Raw genomic sequence first — 14,458 nt, 5'->3', positions numbered from 1 at the left:
TTCTGACATCCATTTTGATCTTTGCTTCCTTTCCTGCCTTTTTAATGACCTTTTGATTTCTTCATGAATTATATTCTGGATATAATCCCTCAGTTCGTCTAGTGTTCAATGCATCCAATCTATTCTTCAGATCATCTCTAAATTCAGGTGGAATATAATCAAGGTCATATTTTGGCTCTCATGGACTGTTTTAATTGTCTTCAGCTTCAACCTGAACTTGCATATGAGCAGTTAATTGTCTGTTCCACAGTCAGATCCTGGCCTTGTTTTGGCCAAAGATGTTGAGCTCCTCCATTACCTCATGTCACAGATGAAGTCGATCTCGTTCCTTTGTATTCCATTTGGTGAAGTCCATGTGTATAGGCACCATTTATAGTGTTGAACATAGTTATTTGCAATGCATAAATCATTGGTCTTACAAAATTCTGTCGTTTGATCTCCAGTGTTATTTCTATCACCAAGGCCATATTTTGCAACTACTGGTGATTCTTCTTGGTTTCCAACTTTTACATTCCAATCACCAGTTATAATCAGCATATCTTGAGGACATCTTTGGTCAATTTCAAATTGTAGAAGCTGGTAAAAATCTTCAATATTCTCATCTATGTCTTTGGTGGTTGGTACACAATTTTGAATAATATTAGTATTAACTGGTCTTCCTTGTAGGTATATGGATATTATCCTATCACTGATAGCATTGTACTTCAGGATATAGCTTTAAACATTCTTTGTAATGATAAATTCCATTCCTCTTCAGTTTGTCATTCCTAGCATAATAGATCATATGATTGATTCAAAATGTCCAAAATCAGTCTATTTCAACTCACTAATGCCTAAAATATCAACTTTTATGTGTTCCATTTCATTTTTGACAACTTCTAATTTTCCTAGATTCATATTTCATACATTCTGTGTTCCATTTAATAACGTATGTTTGCAGCTATTTCTTCCCATTTTGAGTCATGCTGCATCAGCAAATGGAGGTCCCCAAAATTTTTACTCCATCCATGTCCTTAAGGTTGACTCTATTTTGAGGAGACAGCACTATTTTGAGGAAACTTATCTCCCTGCTCCTTTTTTGGTTACAGAAGTTAAGCCACTCCTTTGTTGACTCCCTATTAGTTTTTCCCCTGGGGAAATTATCCATTTCCAAAACTCCCTGAGGGTAAAACCTGTTTATTGTAACTCTACAACAACAACAACAACAACAGCAACATTGCCAGCAATGACTGCAATTGCAGCCTCCTGGCTTCTGGTGGTTAAACAGTGCCACCTGGTCCTTAACACTTGAGAGAAGGGGCATATCTATGGATATTAATGAGCTCTTCTCTGTGACAACTGCACCTCCCTTCCACCCTGGCTGCAGAGGTAAGTCACTACTGAACTTCTTAGCAATATTTGTTCCCTCACACCAGAGCTTGCATAATGTCCTTGGTGAAAAGTGTGTCCTCCTGTCCTCATACTCCTCAGGTGAACTTTCTGGTCTTTTATAATACATCCATTCCAGCATACTCATTGATCTCAGCTTCTTTATTCCTCTCTTTGCCAGCTGTGGAAACAATTCAACATATTTGAGTATGTTGTTGTTATCAGACCTCCAGTTAGCTCCCTAACTTATGGGAACTACATGCACAACAGGATCTGACCATAGTGATTATAATGGCTGATTTTCATAAATAAGTTACCATGCCTTTCTTTCTAGTCTGGAAATTCTAGTGAAATCTGATCAGCATCATCACTACATGGGTGGCTTCAATGACAGATGAGAGGTGGCTGCACTTGTGGAGCATTGGCCTGGATTTAAACCCAGATCTCCCACTGGAAAGCAAGAATTTTAACACTGAACCACCATGGCCCTCATTCTTTGATCACAGGCTTTTGTTTTTTCCAATACTCTAAGAACTCTTAGTAGACAGTTTGTTCCGTACTATGGAGTCCTTTGCATGGCTAACTAGTGTGTTAAATTCTGTGTCTGAACAATATTCCCCCAAGTAACTATATTCTTACTCATTCTATCTTACATTCTAATACACTTAGATCAAGCATTCTCATATTCCAATTCCAGAAGTGTTCTACTTACTCCTGCTGTAAAAGCTAGCTAATTCTTACAATTTTTGATGTATAGTTGGTTTCAACACATTGAAACCTGTACCGCCTCAGCCAGTATTTTAATTTTTTTTTTTTCCCATACAACTTTTCACCTTCTAACATATTATATGTTTGGCTTATTTATTATTATTACTATTTTTTTTTTTCTGCTACCTCCTCTTAAGAGAATATTATATCTGAAGATGATATTTAACATAAAATGTGAATAACAAAAAGACAAGTAGAATGCAAAATCTCTAAAGGGAAATGAGCAGGAATATTTCAAGGAACTAAAATAGCGTAGTGCCTAAGGCACTTGACTACTAACCAGAAGGCTGGCAGTTCAAACCCACCAGCTACTCCTTGGACAAAGATTAGGCAATCTACTTCCATAGTGATACCATCCCGGAAACCCAGGGAGGGGTCACTATGAGTCAGGTATGAGTTGATGGCACATAACAACAACAAAATAAAAACGTAAGCATTGTCAGAACATAGTGGAGCCAGGTTTACCTAGGACTGATGGATTTTTTGGAGTATGGGGGTGAAAGAAATAATAGACTATTTTTTAGAGCACTTCTAAGTTTATAGAGAAATTATGCAGACAGCACAGTTTCCATTATACCTCTCTCCTCACTGCACACAGTTTCTTTTAGTATTAATATGTTGCATACCTGAGATACATTTTTAAAACTGATGAACTGATAATAATATATTATCATTCACTAAATTCTGCAGTTTACATGAGGTTTCACTCTTTGTGTTGCATAGTCCTATAGGTTTTCAGCAAATGTATGCTGTCTACCACTACAATGTCATATAAAATAATTCCTCTCCCTTAAACATACAGTATAAATTTTCATAGCATGAGGACAAGAAATTTGAAGTTGTAATCATTGATCCCTATAAGAATGAAAGATATGATTTTTTTTTTTTTTTTGTTATTAATAATCAAATGTTTAAGGTAAATGTGGGGGTTATGTTTGTGTGTGAACTTCGCTGGGCCTGGTTGAGTGACTGGGCAGCTGGTAGAAGTTATTCCCCATGATGAGACTCACAATCTCATCATGGCTTTGGGCTTGTCAGTCTGAGCAGGCAGTAGCTGTCTGAGTGAATAAATGCCTTTAGCTGCAGTGGCCCGGGAACAGGAGGCAGAAAGACCCCAGCATATGGCATAAGAGATAGCAGGAGCAGAGCTGAGAGGCAAGCATGAGACAGCAACAGCCTTACCAACCCACGAAGAAGAAAGCTGTACACCATTGGATAGAAGGCTTCATGGCAGAGTGGGTTGCCTTCAGATGTTAATTGGTAGAGAGGACCAACATAAAATGGAGTAGCAGGTTGGCTGGTGCATGAAGCAAGAAAACTAAGTGTCCTTTGGGCAGAAAGATTTCCCCAGAGTGGGTTTCCCTTGGGCATTAATCAGCAGAAGCAAAGACACCAAAGAAATGAAAGCAAAGCTGCCTCAGCTTTAAGGGTAGGACCATGGCCTTTGGGGGTGGAACCATCACAGCCACCTAGGTTTCAAAGAGCCAGACCTTCACCAACTTGGTTCTGGAGTGTTGGGCTGCTTGATCATTTGAGCCAGTGGGATGGAGCCCTGCCCAAGAGTGAGGGGGTGAGGCTGGCCATGCCCAAGAGGGAGAGGAATGGGCTTGCCAGGCCAAGGGGGTGAGGTCACCATTCAGGAACTAGTGGAGTGAAGCCACCCAATGGAGGAAACCTGGACAGATACCACCCATTGAAGATCTGTACAGGTGCCAAGTTGGCAAAGGGTGGAATTGTGGTGATTATGTTTGTGTGTCAGCTTTGCTGGGCCTGGTTGAGTGACTTGGAAGTTGGTGGAAGTTATTCCCCATGATGAGACTGGCAATCAACTTCATGGTGGGGTCTGCCACAATCAGCTGGGTAGCTGCTTTGGGTAAGTGGTCTGCTTCCTGTATATAAGGAGAAGCCTTGGGGATAGTCTCTAGCATATGGCACGCTTGGACCTGATTGTAGCTGTGTCATTGTTCAGCAGCCTGCCGTGCTCTATTGATCTTGGGACTTAAAATAGACTTAAATTAATGGCCTGCCATGTGGTTTGGTAGTATCAGGACTGTGTCTTTTTATTTGTCAAGCTTGGGCTTGTCAGTCTCATCAGCCAGCAGCTGTCTGAGGAAAGAAATGTGTCTAACTCCAGTGGGCTGGGAGCAGGAGGCAGAGCTGGACCCCAAGGTTGAGGTGCTTTCACTCAGCCCCTAGAGCCTGGAACTTTGAACTTGTACTTAAAGCCTCCAAACTGTAAGAGAATAAACTCCTGTTTGTTAAGGCCATCCCATTTGTAGTATATTTCTTGTCAGAGAGGTACTAGGTAACTAGAACAGTAAACAATAATGATAATAGGATGCTCCATAACTACCAAAAAATAATTCCCTTTATATTGTTGTTTTTGTTATTTGCTATCCAGTTGGCCAGTTGGACCCAACTTAAAGCTTGGAAACTTGGGTTTCCAAGGCATTACAAAAGTAGATTGCCCAACCTTCCTTCCGAGGAGTGGCTGGCAGGTTTGAACCACCAGCCTTCTGGTTAGCAGTCAAGTGCCTCAGGCACAAAGCTACCAGAGCTCCTCCCTTTATATAAGTGGTTGTCAAACTTTAGTTTAGGGAAGAATTCCCTAGATTGGTTATATAAAATATCGATTTCTTGATCTCACTTTCCAAGGCTCCAACTTAAGTAGATTTGGGGTATAGCCTTGAAATTTTTAATAAGTACTCCAGATAATTATTTACATTGGAATAGACTTGATGGCAGTGTACTTTTGGTTTTCCAAATTATTCTAATGTAAGTAGTTATAAGTCATTACTTAGAAAGAGATGACAAAAAGCTGTTGTTTTCATAAACCATTTAAATCTTCTAGAAAAAGGAAAAAGTAAATTAGACATAACATCATTATCTTGAAGGTGATAAAATAGAAAGAGTCTAAAGACTATCTAAAGGTTACTCACTTTGAAGTCACTGCCAGACTCAGGCTAACATTCTTATATTCACCTCCTGACTCATATGTTATCAAATAGATTCAAGATTGGCTTGGCAAAATTTAGATTCAAAAACCTTACACAATTCAGTGTTTTAGCATGATGCTTGATGAAATGTTGAATATTTTACACTTTAAGCGATTACTGTGTGATTATGTTGACATAAACCTATCAATATGAATTCTCAATTTTCTGGGTGGAACTTTGATAGGAAAAAATATAAATACATATCTCCAGGAAAGATTTGCTGGTGAAAGAATCTTGCTCTATACATTTTCTAGTGACTTCTTGGCAAAATTAATAGAAATGCTTTGCTTACAACATGAAAGCTTGAGATAATTTATAGATGTAAAAATCCACCTAAATCAACTCAAATCTCCTTAGACAATGTATGCCCTCTCTAGAGATTTTAAAGAATTTTTAAAAGATGCAAAGGCAATTTATACAACCTTCCAACTTATGTCCTGGTAGATTCTGTGGTTTCTCTGGATAGACAATGACATACAATTTTAACATATGGCCCATATGTATTTCTAATTAAAATGTTCAATGTCAAGTACCAGAGATTCTTTTTTCCATAAATTACTTTGCATTTTTCTTGGTTTCAAAGCTAAGATTTTTGAAAAATATCATTTGTGTATGCACTGTCTTTGAGAATAACATCTTTGGCCAAATTCCTGTTGATGTCAATTCTTGGCATATATTAAAAGTAGGAGCATCAACAATGCTCAAAAACAGTGTTTATAAATTTGCAAATAGAATAAATAGACAGAAAATCATGCTGACCAAAAGTAGACTAGATAATAAAGGATATAGTGGAAAGTTGTGAAAAGAGGACATACTAGATAACTTTTGAATGAAGAAAACCATGATAGTGACTTTAATGTTAATTTTGTTGCCTCTTGTACTTACAATGTAACGTATAAAAAATTGCTTAATCTCTTTTGTTAGTTGCGAGCTCTCAACCTTTTATAGTTCATATTTCATCATCCTTCGGTCAAAACCCCTGGCTACCTCCAAGGAAAATACATTAATAAAATTCTTATAATTAACTGTCTCAGAAAAATGTGCCTCTTTTTTGTTGTTGTTTATAATAATTTTCATGGTCATGAATAATTGCAAAAGAATTGGTATAAATTGTATAAATAGTAATGCCAATTATCATTAATTGTTATGGAAATATTTCATTTTATTTAAACAACTGCATTTCACCATAAAATAGGAATGGGAATTGAGAAAGAAGGGAGCAATGTTTAGGAATGATTTAAAACATAATCTGAAGCACAGGAGTTAGGTGAGAGATAGGAACAGGTAATGGCCCAAAGATTAAATAAAGCATCCTGTTTCATATATAACTTAGAATAAAATTTAACTTGAAATTTTAACATTTTCATGATTTATTAAAATCTTTTTATCAAAAAGTAGCATTGAATTATTTTCTTGTAGCATTGACTGGATGTGTAGATGCTTTTCCTAGCTCTGGACCTTGATAATGTTTTCTCATCTAGGAACTTGACTCTTAGACTAAAACCATTGCCTTCAAGTTGATTCCAACTCATAGCAACCTTGTGCTTTAGTGTAGTACTGCCCCATATGGTTTTCTGGTTATAATATTTACATAGACTGCCACACCTTTTTCCCACAGAGTAGCTAGTGGTTTTGAACTATCAACTTTTCATTCATCAGCTGACTGCTTTAAGCACTGTGCCACCAAAGCTCCTTTTTCACTAGACTATCTAATATAAAAAAACAGTTTCTGTCAAGTCAATTCTGGCTCATGGTAACACTATTGGTATCAGAGTGGAACTGGGCTTCCTAGGTTGTTCAATGGCTAATTATCATTACTATTATTTTGAATTTTATGTCATGTCTTTCTTCTAAGCACCTCTGGGTGTATTTTAAATTTAATATTTCAGTGAAACACTGGGCAGTGTTTTTGTTCTGCTTTGCATAGGGTCACTATGAGTCGGAGACAACTTGATGACACCTAACAACATTTCAGTGAGCAGCCAAGTGCATTAACAATTTACATCACCCAGCAACTGTACCTGCTGGAGGAAGGTATTCATTTACTAAAATCAAACACATGAGGAGAAAAGAAACTAAAAACATAAGTACTGGCTGCATGTAGACCAATGAGGAGCATCAGTGAAAGAGAAAATTCAAACTATGTATGTATGAATGGGTTAGAAAGTCTGATACTTTTGTCATGAAGGAAGTACTTCATATTATATCAGCTATAAATTATTTTAATGACTATACCAGCATGTCCTTCTGCTATTAACTAAATACTAGAAGAAAAATATTTCAAGAGACATTACTCTTTCAGATTTACTATTGTTGATGATGTAGACTATTTGGAAAACTCACATTTTTCACAAGATCTACTGTGTCTTTTCCTTTTCTAAATTTTGACTATCAGGCTTTTAAATTTTCTTGAAAATATCTCATCCCCTTTTTCATTCCTATATATTTATTTTTTTGTTTATTTAATACACATTTTCCTTTTGAATTTCCTGGAGATGACAGGAATGATGTAATAGTTAAATTATTTACATTTTTATTTGAATTGAGTACAAGATTTTACTTTTGAATTTTTGATACCTGCTGTTCTAAGTACATTCAAGTTGGCTCCAACTCATAGAGATCCTATGTATAGCAGAATGAAACTCTGCCATAACCTGCCATATCCTCCAATCCTTGTTGTGTTTGAACCCATTGTTGCATCCATCTCATTGAGGGGCTTCCCCCTTTTTCTCTGACACTTCACTTTAACAAGGATGATAACTTTCTTCAGGGAATATTTCCTTCTGACCACATACCCAAAGTAGGTGACTGTGGAGCATTCCAGCTGTGCTTCTTCAAGGACGAATTTTTTAGTTCTTTTGGCAGTCCGTGGTATTTTCATATTCTTAACCAACACCACAACTCAAAAGCATCAACTCTTCTTCCGTCTTCCTTATTCATTGTCCAGCTCTCATAAGTATATGAGGCAATTGAAAATATCATATCATAGCCTATCTAAGAAAGCAATACGTTATATGATTCCACCTTAGTCTTTAAAGAGACATCTTTGCTCTTCAGCACCTGAAAGAGGCATTTTGCAGCAGATGTGCCCAGTGCAATAGGTCATCTGATGTCTTCACTGCTGCTTCCATTGGTGTTGATTGTGGAACCAAGTAAAATTAAATCTTGGACAACTTAAAGTTTTTCTCCATTTATCATGATGCTGATTATTGGTCCAGGTGTGAGGATTTTCAATTTCTTTATTTTGAGGTGTAATCCATACTGCAAACTGAAGTCTTTAATCTTCATCAGTAAGTGTTTCAAGTCATCTTCACTTTCTGCAAGCAAGATTGTTCCATCTGCATATTCCAGGTTGTTAATGAGCTTTCCTCCAATTCTGAGACTATGTTCTTTTTCTTATAGTCCAGTTTCTCAGATTATTTGCTCAGCATACAGATTGAACAAGTATGGTAAAAGGATACAAGCCTGACACACACCCTTCCTGATTTTAAACCAAGCAGTATCCCTTTGTTCAGTTTAAACTACAGCCTCCTAGTCTATGTACAGGTTCCTTATGAGCACAATTAAGTGTTCTGGAATTCCCATTTCTCTCAATGTTGTCCATAATTTGTTATGATCCACACAGTCAAATGTCTTTGGATATTCAATAAAACACAAGTAAACATTTTTGTGGTACTTCTTGTTTTTAGCCAAGATCCATCTGACATCACCAATGATATCCCTCTTACTACATCCTTTTCTGAATCCAACTTGCATTTCTGGAAGTTTTCTGTCGGTATACTATTGCAACTGTTTTTGAGTTATCTTCAGCAAAATTTTACTTATGTGTGATATTAATGACATAAATAAATAAATAAAACTTCTATGCAGTCGATTCTGATTCATGACAACCACCATTGGGTTTCCAAGGTGATATGTTTTTACAGAAGTTGATTGCCCTACTTTCCTTCCATGGATTGGCTGGTAGGTTTGAACCACCAGCAGTCAAATGACTTAGGCACTGCACCAGCAGAGCTCCTTGATAATGTTTTATTCAATAATTTCCACATTCAGTTGGATCACCTTTCTTTGGAATGGGTAGAAATATGGGTCTCTTCAAGTGATGTGGCCAAGTAGCTGCCTTCCAAATTTCTTGGCATAGATGAGTATGTGCCTCCAGTGTAGCATCTATCTGTTGAAGCATCTCAATGGGTATTTTGTCAATTCCTAGAGCCTCGTTTTTGCCAATTCCTTCAGTGCAGCTCTTACTTCTTCCTTCAATACTATTGGTTCTTGATCAGATGCCACCTCCTGAAATAAATGAACATCAACCAGTTCCTTTTTTGTACAGTGACTCTGTGTATTCCTTCCATCATCTTTTGATGTTTCCTGCATCATTCAATATTTTGCCCATACAACCTTTCAATATTGAAACTCGAGATTTGAATTTTTTCTTCAGATTTTTCATCTTGAGAAATGCCAAGAGTATTCTTCCCTCTTGGCTTTCTAACTCCAAGTCTTTACACATTTCATTGTATTCATTGATATTGTCTTCTTGAACTGCTCTTTGAAATCTATTCAGCTCTTTTTTTTAAAAAAAATACATGTATTGAAATATAATTTATGTACAATGAAATACACAAAACTAAAGAGATATGAGTCAACTCTTTTTTTTTTTCAGTGTTTCCTCCCCTCCTCCCACCCCTGGTAACCAACAAAGAAAGTTCCCTTCCATATATAAACTTTTCCTTGACTTTTACAATGCTGTCATTGTTGTTATGTGCCGTCGAGTCGGCCCCGACTCATAGCAACCCCTCCTTGGGTTTCCGAGGCAGTATCACTACGGAAGTAGGATTGCACAACCTTCCTTCTGAGGAGTGGCTGGTGGGTTTGAACTGCCAGCCTTATGAACCAATATTATATTTGTCCTCCTGTGATTGACTTATTTCAGCATGATGTCCTCCAAGTTCATCTATGTTATGTGGTGTTTGCAGATTCTACACTATTCTTTTGTATTGCGTATTATTCCATTGTGTGTATGTACCAGTTTGGTTATCCATTCTTCTCTTGATGGGCATGTAGGTTGTTTCCATCTTTTTTGCTATCTTCTCAGCTCTTTCATCTTATCATTTCTTCCACTTGCGTTAGCTGCTATCATTTTATAGAGAAAATGAAGCACAGAGATTATAAGTAATATGCCAAAAATTATTTACTGGTCTGCTAGTACAGTAGGAGCTCTAGTAGCATAGTGCCTAAGACATTTGACTGCTAACAAGAAAGCTGATGGTTCAAGCCCACCAGCTACTCCTTGGGATGAAGATTGGGTTACCTACTTCCGTAGTGATACAGCCTCGGAAACCCAAGGAGGGGTTGCTATGAGTTGGTTCCCACTCCATGGCAGTGAGTTTGATTTGGTTTTGCTGGTACAGTAAGTAAAAAAATATAATTTGGACTTAGATATATCTGAATTTTAATTTTCTTCATCCATTTTATGAAAAAAGATACATAAAACCTACATTAATTAAATTAAGATAGCAGTATCTGACTTGTGTATAATGTTGCATAAAACTTAAATGAGTTAATCTATCTAAAAGCACTGTGTTTATTGCCTACAGAGATTAGAACATTTTTCCAGTATCTCCCGAGTCCAACTAATCTGCCTCTTAAAACATGAGCAAATACTTACATTTGGCTTTTCTAATTGGTATATTGAAAGGCTTTTTGAGAAAATTTTAAAACTAAATAGAATGTCCACAATAAAATCTTCACATGAATGTTTATAGTAGTTGTTTTGGTTACCTAGTGCAATTTTAACAGAAATACAACCAATGGGTTGGCTTTGACAAACAAACAATGGAATGGTTTTAATTCTCTCACAGTTTGGAGGCTTTAAATCCAAGTTCAAAATGGCAGGCTTTAGGAGCTGGGTGAAAGCCCCTTTATCTTGGGCTTCAAATTTGCCTCCTGCTCCAAGCCCACTAAACCTGCAGGATTTTCTTCACTCAGCTGCTGGCTGATGAGGATGACAAGCCCAAGCTTGACAAGTAAAAAGGCACAATCCTGATATTACCAAACAACACTACAGACATTGATTCAAGTCCATTCGAAGTCTCAAGATCAGCAGAGCATGGCAGGCTACAACTACTCAGTTACATGCAGGGTTCAAACATGCTATAAGCTAGAGACCATTCCTAAAGCTGCTTCTTATATAGGAGAAGCAGATCATATTCCTAAAGCAGATACTCAGCTGCATGTGGTAGATCCTACCAAGGAGTTGATTGCCAGTCTCATCATGGGGAATAACTATCACCAACTACCCAGCCACTCAACCAGGTCCAGCCAAGTTGACATATAACCTTAACTACCACAATAGCTTTATTTATAATTGTCAATAATTAGAAGCCACCTAAATGTCTCAACAGGTGAACAGATAAACAAACTATGCTACATCTATACAATGGAATATTAGTCAGTTATAAAAATAAGTGAGCTATCAAGTCATGAAAATATGTGTACAAAACTTAAATGCCTATTGCTGAGTGAAAGAAGCCTATCTAAGAAAGCAATATATTATATGATTCCACCAATAGTACCTTCTGGAATGATAAAACTAGAGAGGCAATAAAAAGATGAGTGGTTGGAAGAGATTCAGAGGAGAGGGAAGATAACTATGTGGCGCATGTAGGAATTTTAGGACAGTAAGAGTAATCCGTATGGTACTACTGTAATGTTAGTTACCCTGGTGGGACAGTAGTTAAATAACCTGATTACAAACCAAAATGTTGGCAGTTCAAATCTATCAGCCACTTCATAAGAGAAAGATGTGGCAATCTGCTTCCATAAATAATCATAGCCCTAGAAGCCTTATAGGGAAGTTCTACTCTGTCCTAGAGGGTGGCTATGAGTTGAATCAACTCCATGGCAGTGCATTAGGTTTGGTTTACTATAATGATGGGCAGAAGATATTGAGTATTTTTCAATCTATAGGACTGACCAATACAAAGAATGAAACCTAACTTAACATGTGGACCTTAGTTAACACTAATGTATCAATACTGGTTCATCAATTTTAACAAATGTTAAAACTTAACAGTAACAACTGTTAAGACCACATGAGATGTAAAACACTAGTAATGGGAAAAACCAGTGGAGGTGTCAGAGAATGAGCATATACATGAAAACCCTGTGCTTTCTGTACAATATTTTTGGAAATTTAAATCTCTCCTAGTATATTAAATATATTTTAAAAATTCTCACACACACACACAAAAAACAGATATTAGAAGACTACAGTCTTCTAGCAATGATAGATTATTTCTTCACCAGACAGTTTAAGTGGGAAAATTACCATGTACTCATAGACTGTGTCTTTCTCCATAAGCATAGAAAACATTCTACAGCAGCATGTTGTTGTTGTTGTTATGTGCCGTCGAGTCAGCCCTGACTCATAGTGACCCCTCCTTGGGTTTCCGAGGCAGTATCACTACGGATGTAGGATTGCCCAACCTTCCTTCCGGGGAGTGGCTGGTGGGTTTGAACCGCCAGCCTTCTGGTTAGCAATCAAGTGCCTTAGCCACTATGCTGCCAGAGCATAGAAGCTTTAATGTAGCTTTCTTGATTAGTGCATGCATCTCTGGGACACTGTATTCTTACTTATACTGTGTAACAGGACACAAAACCTGGATCCACCATGGTTTGACTGCTCACGCTTCACACTCACAATGTATTTAGAAACATCTTCTAGCCTCCTTCACCAAGAACATCAGCAGTAAGTACAATGGTCCTGTTAAATTCAGTGATAATTTGAAAGCTTTGTCAAAAGCACATTTTGCTGAAATGGAAATACTAATAAAACTGGGGACTCAGAATGAGTCCATTATTCTCCTTACCAAATTTGCAGATAAAATCGCCTCTCATTAGCTCACATTCCCGGGTGAGTTTAGGCTATTTTTACAATCTGTGTTTGAACAGAGTGTCTAGGACTACCTGCCAAGGAGGAACAGGAGCTTTGTTCATGGGGCTTTCTCATCATATGATGTAATGGCACATCTGTTTGGATTGTCTTAGCTGAGATAGCAGATGCTGTTGCAAACTAAGTGTTTGGAGGAACAACAACAAAAATAAAGAGAAAGCTACTTTTAAAACAATCCTTCTTCAGCACAGATTCACAAGCAACTGCCAAAGGCTCACAGAGAGCTGTCTTCACATCCCAAACAAGATGGGACAGTGTTGATGCATCACAGATCTCCTTGGCCAGGAGGAAGGATTAGTTGAAAATAATTTTTTTTTTTTTTAATAAAGCAGATTCCTCAGAACATTAGAACATTCAAAGTTATAGTCTCAACTGGTTTAACCTCTGGCAAATGGAAAAACTTTCTTTGTGGCTCTGTTCAACAGAAATGTTCTTTTCAGTCCTTGCTAATGATGAAAATTGCCAGATATTATTGTACCTCTAGTCCTAATGAACCTTATATCTCTAGACAGTCCATTTTCTTTATCTGAGTCAACTTTAAAATGAACAACAACCTGTTTATGATTAGTTTTTAAACTCTCTCTCAGACTCTGTGCACCAACCCAAATATCAATCAATCCATCCACCCTTCTATTCATCCATCCATCTATCCACTAATCCATACATTCACTCAATGTAGTGGTCGGGCATTACATTGAATATTTAGGCCTATTTTCACTTCTTAGCTATATTAATTCAAAAGATCATTATAAAGCAAGTTACTTAATACATTGAAATATTCTCAAGTGGAAAATGAGAGAAAGATAGTCAAAATCAGGTTTCATTAATGAGGACTATCACATTTACCCATAGCAAACAGAAAGAATGCAGTAGTTCTTTGCCATGCAAATATTAGCTACTTTATGTATAAGGAAATATTACCACGGTTGCCCTGCTAATCCCTATTTATTCCAATTTTTCTGAAAATATGTTGTCTATCTTTTGTCCTAGATTTTCTATTTTTAACAAAGTAATATTGTTGTTGTTGCTGTTAGATGTCATTGATTCAGCTCAGACTCATAGTGAACCTATATACAATAGAACAGAATGAAACAGTGTTCAATCCTGTGCCATCTTCATGAGTCTTGCTACACCTGAGCCCACTGTGGCAACCACTGTGTCAGTCATCTTATTGAAGGCTTTCCTCTTTTTGCTGATCCTGTATTTTTACCAAGCATAATATATTCCTCTAGGGTCTGGTCCCTCTGACAACATGACCAAAGCTTGTGAGACAAAATCTGGCCATTCTCAATTCTAAGGAGCATTCTGGCTGTATTTCTTCCAAGTCAGGTTTATTTGCTCTTCTGTCAATCCATAGTATTTTCAATATTCTTTG

This window comes from Orycteropus afer, unplaced genomic scaffold, assembly GCF_000298275.1.
Source record: "Orycteropus afer afer isolate SDZICR_OR568_19922 unplaced genomic scaffold, OryAfe1.0 scaffold00418, whole genome shotgun sequence".
Lineage (NCBI taxonomy): Eukaryota > Metazoa > Chordata > Mammalia > Tubulidentata > Orycteropodidae > Orycteropus > Orycteropus afer.
Note: the sequence above shows the minus strand (reverse complement) of the source record.